Raw genomic sequence first — 10,090 nt, forward strand, 5'->3', positions numbered from 1 at the left:
ATGAGAACCAGGGCCTGTGATGAGGAAATCCCCTCTTGCTGTTTGAAGAAAGCATCATCTACCACTTCCTCCTCATTTGGTGGTGTGTAGCAGACCCATACCATGACATGACCCTTGTTGCTCTTCCTGCTGACCCCATCTCCAGTTTCATACCAGAGCTCTGAGCAATTATATGGCTCTTTTACATAAAATACAACTCCTTGTCCTCCTCTCTCCTGCCTCTCCTTCCTGAATAGTTTATACCCATCTGTGGCAGTGCTTCAGTCATACATCCTATCCTGCCAAGTCTCTGTTATTCCATGTCATAGTCCTGTGGCTGTACAAGGATTTCCAAATCTTCCTGCTTGTTTCCCAGGCTCTGTGCATTCGCGTACAGGAACCTAAGGTAACAAGCCAATTTGCCCTGATTTCTCAGGACAAATGAGAAGGCCTCCCCTGTTGCCTACTCCAGCTTGTGCTTCCTCCAGGTAACTTACTTTCCCATTTACTTCAGAACTTTAGTCTCCATCCCCTGGAGAACCTGGTTTAAATCCCTCCTCACTAGGTTAGCAAGCCTCTCTCTTTTTCAGGTGGATCCTGTCGCTTCCTAACAATCTTGCCTGGACAGTCACATCACAGTTGCAAGCAGTGGCAGTGGTTCTGGCATTGTGACACCCTCCAGCCATTTCCTTAAGTCTCTTAATCTGTCTTCTCAGTCTTACGGCCCTTCTTCCAAGCACACCTTCCCCAGCAAGCTTACCTGTAAACTGGCCCATTTACTGTCACTTGGTCCTGAAAGGTTCTTTTTTCCCCCTGCTTGCTCTTACCAAGCTTAAAGGCTCCCCCCTCAAAGGTGGGGAGGGGGAGGCAAACTGCTTCCCCCATTTGCACTCTCCCTGGTCATTCAGGGAGTCTTCTTTTATACCCTGCTGCGCATGGATTGGCTCCACCCCCCACTGGGACCTTTGTTAAGCATAGGCAGCAATCGCTCAGCTGGCAACACTCTCAGCTTTTCAGAGCACATGCCCAAAACACACACAGCCTACCAAACAAACCCTTAGCAAGCTAGGTACACAGGCAACCCTGGATCACTTACTTTCCCAGAGCAGTATCTAGTGCCTAGTGCCTTCCTCTTCTTTCTCTTCTTCTTCCCTTTCCTTCTTTTGCTCCCAGCACACTTCCTGCAAACTGCTTCCACTGTCTGCTGCCCTGTTCACTCACCAGTTTCAGCCACTCTTGTACTGCTGCTTCCACCCAACTTCAGCTGCTGCTGGCACAGAAAATCCATGACAATTGGTGGTGAGGGAAGCTGCAGTGACCTGTGTAAAATGTGTAAACAATATCTTCTTGTTTTCTCTGTACTTTTCTGCCACAACTTAAATTTAATAAGAAAAAGAAGGAGATCAGTAAGTTGTTAAAGCCTGTAATCAAAGACTAGAACCCAGATGTTACATGCTCAAATCAAAGGTTTATTTTTTTAAAAGTAGAGGATATAGTAACAGTATCCTTACCAATTACTTCATTGGCAAAGGTAGTTGACTTGAAAGTGAGAAAAACTCTGAACTGAAACTTTTGGGGATACTTTGTTTAAAGTAATCTAAACTGCTAATTGCCTCTTTAGCATAATGCAATCCCCGTGTCTTTCACTCTGCATCCATAGCTCGTGTTGGGGGCAGTTCTCTGCAGCTACTCCACAGTTCTGATTATTTCCTAAGCAGTTGTTGTCCCATGGAGTCAAAGACTTATTAGAAGGCTCCGTTTCCCCACACACTGTCCCAAAGACTCAGTCTTTTATTCAGCTCTCTGTCAAGCCTGTTCCTGTCACTTCAGCATCCCTCCAGACTCACCACAGCACCACAATTCTTTGTATCAGTGTTCATCAGGATCTGACCTGTTGAATCCTCAGGTAGTCTGAAGTGCACAATGTCCTTCCCAGTCACAGGTTAGACATCTTTCCATTTATTTCTCTCTAGGGTCTCATTTACCCCCATGTTTCTCTTCTGGTGCCCAAAGGCAATCTGTAAATGTCCTGCTGCTGGTTTTATCCAACCTTTTTCCAGGTGTGAAATCCTCTCCACCTTGCAGGGTGCATTTGGAGGTCACTCCTCCCAGAGCTAGCCCAAGTAACAGGGCTCTTGCTTGAGTCCCTGTTACAACCTGAATTAGGAATATGTGAGAGTCCCAGGCTTTACCACAGTGGAGTGTAACCCAAAAGGTTTGGGAAACTCTGACTTAAGCAAATATCTTTGCTGAAGCCAGAGACTTTGGTGACTGAAAGATAAAACATGGTCTGGAGCTGAAAAGTTATTCCATTCCATTCCATTATTTTTGTTTTTATTTTTTTAAAGCCCATCAAATCTTTTTTCATTTAAACAAAGCTTTTCACTAATGTGTGAAAAGTTACTAATAGCTGCACAATTGGTGTCACAAGAAGCACAAGTTGCTTTTTGGTTTAAACCAGTGGTGCTCAACCTCTGGGTGTGATCAGTGGCATGAGGCTGGTGCATGTATCAGGTTGGTCCATGGGTCAGATCCAGCATGGGGCTGAAATACTAGATTTGGCTGTGGTGGAGTGTGACATGCTGGTCCATCCTCATGTGTTGGATTGAGGCATGGAGTGACACCGTGAGAACCACAGCAGTTAATGCTGTCATGGGTTCTCTGCTTCCAAATTACCAGACCTGTGGGGAGCCCTGCAGGCTGAATGATATGGCCCTGCTGGTTAGATTATGTGCATGGGTGGGAGATTGAGCACCACTAGTTATACTATTAAAGTAAATTGTTTCATATCCTAATCTCTTTCAGTAACATTAAATTAGAAACTTGGAGAACTCTGTTTTTGTTTTTTGTTGTTGTGTTTTTTAAGGTCTCTTACATGCGTTTCAATGCATGTTTATTTTGGTTTTGTTTTTCCATGTATGCCTGAATTTTATGCATTTGTTTTGCTTTCCCCTTGCAAGGAAAGAATGCTAAGAACCTATGGTGGAAAAGGGAATTCTTTGGTTTCTTTTGAAGTCTATCGGAGACTTGAAAATCCAGGTAGAAGAGCTAGTCCAAGAGTTCCTCTGGGAAACAACCTACATTTCCCTGCACTTAGCTATATGTATATTATATACACTCTTTATTTGACAAGTTTCATGGAGGGGTAGGACAATCTCACCTCAAGTAAACAAAGTATAATGTTATTGTCTGGCAAACATTCCACCAAAGAACCTGGAGAATATCAGAAGTCTGGCTTCTTAGGCTGGAATTTCTTTTATTCCATAATTGTTAGTATTTTAGGAGGGTGTAGTGTATGCTATTGTACTTACTCAAACTTTTCTGTTTGGTGTAGACCTAGTGCGGTAACTCTTGCTCATCCTACTATGTTTGCCCATAGTTATCTGATGAAATTCAACAGGAGTACTGAGCATTAGTAGAGGTTGCAGAGTTGTACCCTTAAACACTACATCCCCAGAGCCAAGAATTAAGTACTGAAGAACATTACATTAATAGGGAGAGTTACAGAATTTGTTCTTGTTCCCATTAGTCAATGTAAGTTTTGACTTTTGTGGGAGGGATTGGTGCCAACATATTTATCTAAACCTTAGAAATTTATATGGATTTAGTGGCAGTAAGTGCTCAAGTGTTTGAAATCATTGGGCATAGAGAACATTTGGTCCTACTGAGGCATCAATACTCTGCATCATTTTACCAAAGGTCCAAAATCAGAGGCGTAACAAGGCAACTGGGTGCCAGGGGCAGCAGCAACACATAGGGGCAGCAGTGACCTCTGGCTGTTGATGTTGCCAGCGACTGCAATGGCAGCTATAATTTTTCTGTCTTCTCACCCTTCACCACAACTCCCCACCCCCTACTCTGGCTGCTACACCAGTTGTCCCACCTTAGTTAAACTGCTGTCCAAAATTCCTGCGAAGGAGATGCCATGAGGTTGCTATTCCAGGCAGTAAGTTGAGATGAGTAACTGCAGAGAAGTGTGCTTTTAGCCCCCTGTTTGCCCTTACTTTAGAGTTGGTAGATTCCATGTTTCTCACATGGAATATGTACAGCCCTATTATTTATACTAAGTGAAAGATGTGATGGAGGTCTCAGTGATTCAGGTATTTTCATTACGTAAGTTTTTTTTAATAAACATTTTTCTTACTATGTGAAACATGAGACTTTGCAGACTATAACACAAAACATGAGTATCATTCACTTCAGTTATTTGAATGTCTTGTTAGAATACTATATAATTCAGATGCAAGTTATCTTACAATAAATTAATGCTTTCTTTAACATGTCTTGGTATTTATTGACAGTTAAGTGTGAATAATCCCTTAAAGAAAAATAATTCCTTAGCATTTTTTCATTATTAGAGAGGTGCTCATTCTCCCTTTCTTTTCTTCCTGGAGCTGAACTTTTCATATATATTGTATTATATTCTTTCCATTTGCTGTAGAGGGAAAAAAATATGTTTCCCCAATTTTTTCTAGTTTTTGAGAACCAATATTTTGAACAACATGAACCATTTCTATTCCAAATAAAGATGACTCCTCTGTTCACTTACAGGATGACAAATTCTGGAAGGCTTTTCTAGAATAATCTTTTGTACTCCATTGCAACAAAATTAAAGACCTGTTCTGTTTTAGCTTTGTTGCTAGAGTATATCCATTACTGGCAAAATTCCATTCCTGTTAGTAATAAAAGGGCAGCATTAATTGTCTGGCATAAGTAGCAAAATTTACCGCTCTGCCTATTTGATGATGAAACTTATTTTGTTTTTTTTATAAGTGATTTGATATGTATGCACATTTAAATCTTATAACATGACTCCATACTCAAAAGATTTTTTAAAAATCTCAATATTTGTTCTACTATGGTTTGATATAGTTTTAAATAATTGATTTTAAATAATTTGAATTAATAATTTTAAATAATTGATTTTATAAGCACCTAACTAAATCCTGGTTGGTGAAAAGTGAGTTTTGTTTTGTTTTCAGAACAGGATGAACCATTATACCAAAATTAAATTGAAGAACAAGAACTTATTAAGAGGCTGATTTTCAAAGCTAGGTTAACATGATTGTGTATTAAAAATTGCCAGTGCAGGTTGGATTCCTTATTCATATGCAGTTACCACAATTGTGTTGAGATGCATCTTAGATTTGGTTGAGTATGGCTCACTTTTATAAACATCTACTATAATAATATGCACAAGTTAGCTGTATTTTTTGCATGAATATTATGAGAAAAACAGAAAAGTGTGACGCTAAGATTAGTGTCTTTGGTATGCATAAATAAACTGAGGCAGTTACTTTACCCTTCCTCATAAATAATTTTAACTACTATTATTCTACTTTCAGGTTAACACTTAACCTGAAGCAGCAAAGACTGAATGAAAACTTGAGAGAGAACAAAGTACCAGCATTCTTCTCCAGGTATGTTAATTATGGTCCTATAATTGTGTCTTCAAACAAGGTTTGAAGAGGCAACCTTGGAGGCAACAATCTATATTAGTTTACTAATGGTGTAGTATTTCCAATGATCGCGAAAATACTGGAAGAACTGTACTTTTTGCTGTAGGCTTAAGTAAAAATTAAATTTTAACTGGCTAAGAACCTGTACTAGCAGATATTCTGTACCTGTACTAAATACTCCATTGTGTATTTTATGCTTCCTGTCGAATGTTTGTTTTATCTGGTGTTTTACTCAGTTACTGGAAATAGCACTTAGATTAACTACTTGCATTATGGTGGTGCCTAGAATCTTCAACAGGAACTCGGGTCATATTGCACTAAGTACTGTTAATATATAGTAAGAGATGATTGCTGTTCCAGAGTTTACAAAGGATGGGAAAAATAATTGGTGTTGTTATGGGGGGTTGTTTTACTTTATAAAAACTTCAAAGTATAAATTTTTAGGATGGATTTAATTTAACTGAAATTATTCCTCTGTTTCCAGCATTATTATTCAGTTTCTACGACCTGTCATTTTATTCCCTAGAAACAAGGGAAAATGGCACTCTTAAGTAACATGTGGGTAAGGGGAACTAAGATGAACATAAACAGGTCTGAAGTGCACCAACATCAGCGCTATAGGAATCGTTCAGAATGGCTCTCACTCGGTGATCTACAGGAGATGAACAAATGCCCAAGGTTACTGTTAATAGGTTATGGCAGGGATCAATCTCCAAGCTGGCAATCAGTTCACATGTGGGAGCAGGACCTATCATCTAATTTTAGTTGCATCATTTGATACACTAGTACTTGGAACTAGGCAAAAACAGAAAGCTGTTGCTGGGGAAATTTCAAATAAAACACTGTAAGTTTAAAAAAACCCCTCAAAAATGCTTGTTTCAAATATTTTTAAAATTGTTCTTAAAAACAACAAAAATATACTCACTACTTCCACAAAGCTTTGTGATTTCAGTAAAGGTGTTTTGACGAGATCTAAAATTCGACCAGATTTTATTGGGTTTTTTTCCCTTGTAAAACCTAGTAAACCTATTATGGCAGTATCTCCTGAAGCAGAGAATTCCAACTAGAAAGTGCCTGTTCATGTAAAGAAGAAGGTTTGGGAGAACTAGTAGTGATGCACTACACATATCAAGTTCTCCTAACAATAAGTATATTGACGAAGAGGCATATAGTTAGAAAAAAATCTTGTCTATAAAAGAAAGAGAAAACTGTTAGCAGAGTAGGTTATCTTTTCTTGATGAACTTGAGAAAGTTCAACATTCTCTGAATGTTGGACAATATTTTCATTGAACTCTGAGCAGTTTTTTCTCTTCTCAGTGCTTTCAACAGCAGCAACAGACTTAATCCTGCAAAGTCTCCTCCACGTGTCACAGTTAATGAAAACTTGGTATGAATAAAAGCTGATTCAGTCCTATGGAATTTGACCTGTTTTTTCTTTAACAGCAGGATATTGGCATATATAGTTTTGTATTTCTTTTAATCTTTAATGGCATTTGCTGCTTTATCTGTCCTCGCATTATGTCTGAAGTATCACCAGAAAACAGTATATGTTTTAAGTTTGTTTGGTATGGTGCTTCTACTTCAAGATGCCACATGACAAGATATTCAATGCAAGAAAATTCACTATGACTTTTCATTGTTGGCATAATTGGTTATATGGAGAAAAAAGGTGTGATTTAATTTTTTCTAAACCCATATCTAGAAATTGAAATGTGTGAAGCAGTGGTGGAGATTTAAGATAAGTCTGACAACTATTTCAGTTCCATCTTAAGTAAGGCTAGGGACAGAAATTACATATAAACTGGTATAAGTGATCAGAAACCAGTTCAAATCTGTAACACAACAGAAGTTCAGTGATATAAACCACTTTTAAATGGCCAAAACTGGTTTAAGATGAACCTGGATGGATGTAGTATCAGAATTAACTGATTTAAGTTAAATCAGTTTATTGAACTTCTGTCCCAGATCCCCTCCAGATTCAAGTTAACTCTCAGTCCCCCCAGCATCAGCATCTCTGGATGCTTTGCACCTCCCTGCTAGACCCCCCTCACAGGTTGGGTGGGCTACCTTTGGCCCAAGCTGTGTGCTCTAGTGGAGCAAGGAGGCATCGTCTAGCGCCCCCAGCTTCTGGCCACTGCAGGCATGTGGCTGCATTTTCAGAATCAAAAGTGAATGTCTGTTTACTTGCTTATTGGTTCAATCTACACAGTTTAGACTAACCTGCAAAGGTTGAATCAATTCAGCCTTGGGCTTTTTGACTGTCTATACTTAGCCTAAAAGAAAGGCTTTTAAGAAAATAGTGTGAAGTTTGATGCATTGAGTTCTGTCCACATTGAATCTTGTGTTGTGGTATAATTGTTTAGTTTGTTTTAAAGACATTAAGTTTTCACCACTGAATCGCAATTGTTGCCACATATAAATTGATTTTTCAATTAAAAATAATTCAGGGAAGTCCAGTGTTTTAGGAAGAGATCATCAGAACTAATGTCCTCCTCTTGCAGCACTTAAGGTGAGATAAAAAGGTCATTGTAGCAGGGCACTAAGCCTGTAATATGGGCTCAGCTGCCACTTACCAGGGCAGCACAGGTGTGGGTTGCTGAGACAACCAGTCTGGTCAGCTGACCAGAAGGGGGCAGGGCCTGGCCTATATAAACAGTGAGGCTGAGGCTAGAGTCAGTTCCCCTTTGGCAGCCGAAGAAGCTGGACTAAGCAGGGAAGTCTCATGGCCTGAGCAGCGTTGGCATGATGGTATGGGTGGAGAGAACCCTGATAGGGATAGGGATAGGGATAGGGATAGGGATAGGGATAGGGATAGGGATAGGGATAGGGATAGGGATAGGGATAGCCAGGTTGGTTTGGGATTTATGTTATAGCCAGGGGCTTTGTGTTTTCTGTTTTGTTGTTGTGTAACACCGGAGGACTGGGCGAGGCTGCAGGGGTTGGAGGAGGCCTCATAGGAGCTCCCCAGTAGTGGGGGGGTTCCTGGCACCGGAGAGGGCGCTGCGTTTTGGGGGTGTCCCGACCCCGGCCCCAGTGTGGGCAATATCGGGAGGAGCCCAGTGTGGGTGCAGGCAAGAAGCCTCAGTGGGGCATAGAACCCAAGAAGGGGTCTGGGGCCAGGTAAGGCTGAGGCCACCTGAGCCCAATTGTGAGGAGCCCAGTGGGGCATAGGACCTGGAAAGGGTGTCCGAGGGCCAAGGCCGCCTGAGCCCTATTGAGCAAGGCCCCGGTGGGGTGTAGTACTAGGTTGGTAAATGTGCATTTAAGCTTGAGGTCTCATCTGTAAAGTTAACAAAATTATTGAAACTGCTTTCATAGCAATCAAGGCAATTGGCACTTGTAGTAATACCATCTTATAAATAAACTGCATGCCCAAATCCATTGTTATATAAATAAAGTTAAACATTACATAATAAGATAGGTTTGGTATGCAGAGTATTTTTACATTGTTTATTAAATAATTTGACTTTTACTGTGTATTTACAATAGATATTTTATACAAATGCTTTTATTGAAGCAGGTGAGCGTACAGATTTGATAATGGCCAGTAGCAGGTGTTTTAAAGGAAGACAAATGAACTTGCCCATGCAGTTATGCGTAAGAAAAAATTTCTTACTAACCATCATGTTCCTGATTGATAAAGATCTTATGTTTTGCGGCATGAAACGTAGTTATCCTTCTTTTTTGGCCTGTCTAACTTTAATTCTTAATAATGGTCATAAAATTATATAAATCATTTAGAAATCCAGCCGCAATGTGACCTTCAGTGACCTAGTGAGGAGACGAGAACCACAGGCTGATTGTACCCTACGCATAGTAGTTCTTCATTTGAATGCTTCTAAATTATTGCATTTAAATTTATCTGGTGATCATGCTTCTACTCTATAACAAAAATGGAGGACTGGCTCATTTTTTCCCCTGTATGCCTATCTTAATTTTTTTTCTTCAACTAGGATTTATCTAGCTTTTTTCCTAGATTCTATAATCCCAGCTGTTAATTTACACAGTCAGAGTTCAAAGAGTATTATAAATGTAATTATGCAAGGTCTCATGTGCCCTCAATTCCCATTAAAGCTAAAGGAACTTTTTCTGTCAAAAACATGAATTAAGTGAAAACAAAATTTTTCATGAAGGAATTGATCTGGCTGAATTTCTACCTACATTTTTAAATGTTAGAAATTTTTTGAAATAATAGAATCATAGAAAACTAGGATTGGAAGGGACCTCAGGAGGTCATCTAGTATACCCCCCTGCTCAAAGCAGGACCATCCCCAACTAGATCATCCCAGCCAAGGCTTTGTCTAGCCAGGTGTTAAAAACATCCAAAGATGGAGAGTCCACAGCCTCTCTGGGTAACTGTAGCAGGACACTGCACTGGGATGTGCCTGCTCTTTTAAGAGAGCAGGTGATAGAGGAGAGCTAATGAGGGACCCACCTAACTGGAAGAGATCTCAGGTTAGAGCTATATAAACCCAGAGCCTGCACTGGTAGTCAGGTAGTCTCTCCCCAGCAACCAAGAAGTGAGGAGCTCATGGCTGCAGGGCAGCAGGGCTCCTGAAGGGACCAGGATTTTGGCTGAACAATGCTGTGGGCCTGGGAACAGAGGAAAGTGCCTTGGACTGAGAGACTGGGTTTACAGGCAAGTGGCCTTT

General features: G+C 40.2%; 2 protein-coding genes across 2 annotated transcripts in view; both read left to right on the forward strand.

Moving 5' to 3' along the window:
• LOC109310322 (sphingomyelin phosphodiesterase 3-like) overlaps nucleotides 1-10,090 on the forward strand; it is a 250,464-nt gene that overhangs the window by 72,378 nt on the left and 167,996 nt on the right. The window contains exon 2 of the mRNA XM_019535404.1: nucleotides 5,325-5,399. The gene's annotated coding sequence lies outside the window, so the exon portion shown is untranslated. The remainder of the gene's footprint in view (nucleotides 1-5,324; nucleotides 5,400-10,090) is intronic.
• Nucleotides 1-10,090, forward strand: part of LOC109310321 (sphingomyelin phosphodiesterase 3-like) — an 80,009-nt gene that overhangs the window by 27,025 nt on the left and 42,894 nt on the right. The gene's annotated exons all lie outside the window — the stretch shown is intronic.

Source organism: Crocodylus porosus, unplaced genomic scaffold, assembly GCF_001723895.1.
Source record: "Crocodylus porosus isolate Cpor-Errol unplaced genomic scaffold, CroPor_comp1, whole genome shotgun sequence".
Lineage (NCBI taxonomy): Eukaryota > Metazoa > Chordata > Crocodylia > Crocodylidae > Crocodylus > Crocodylus porosus.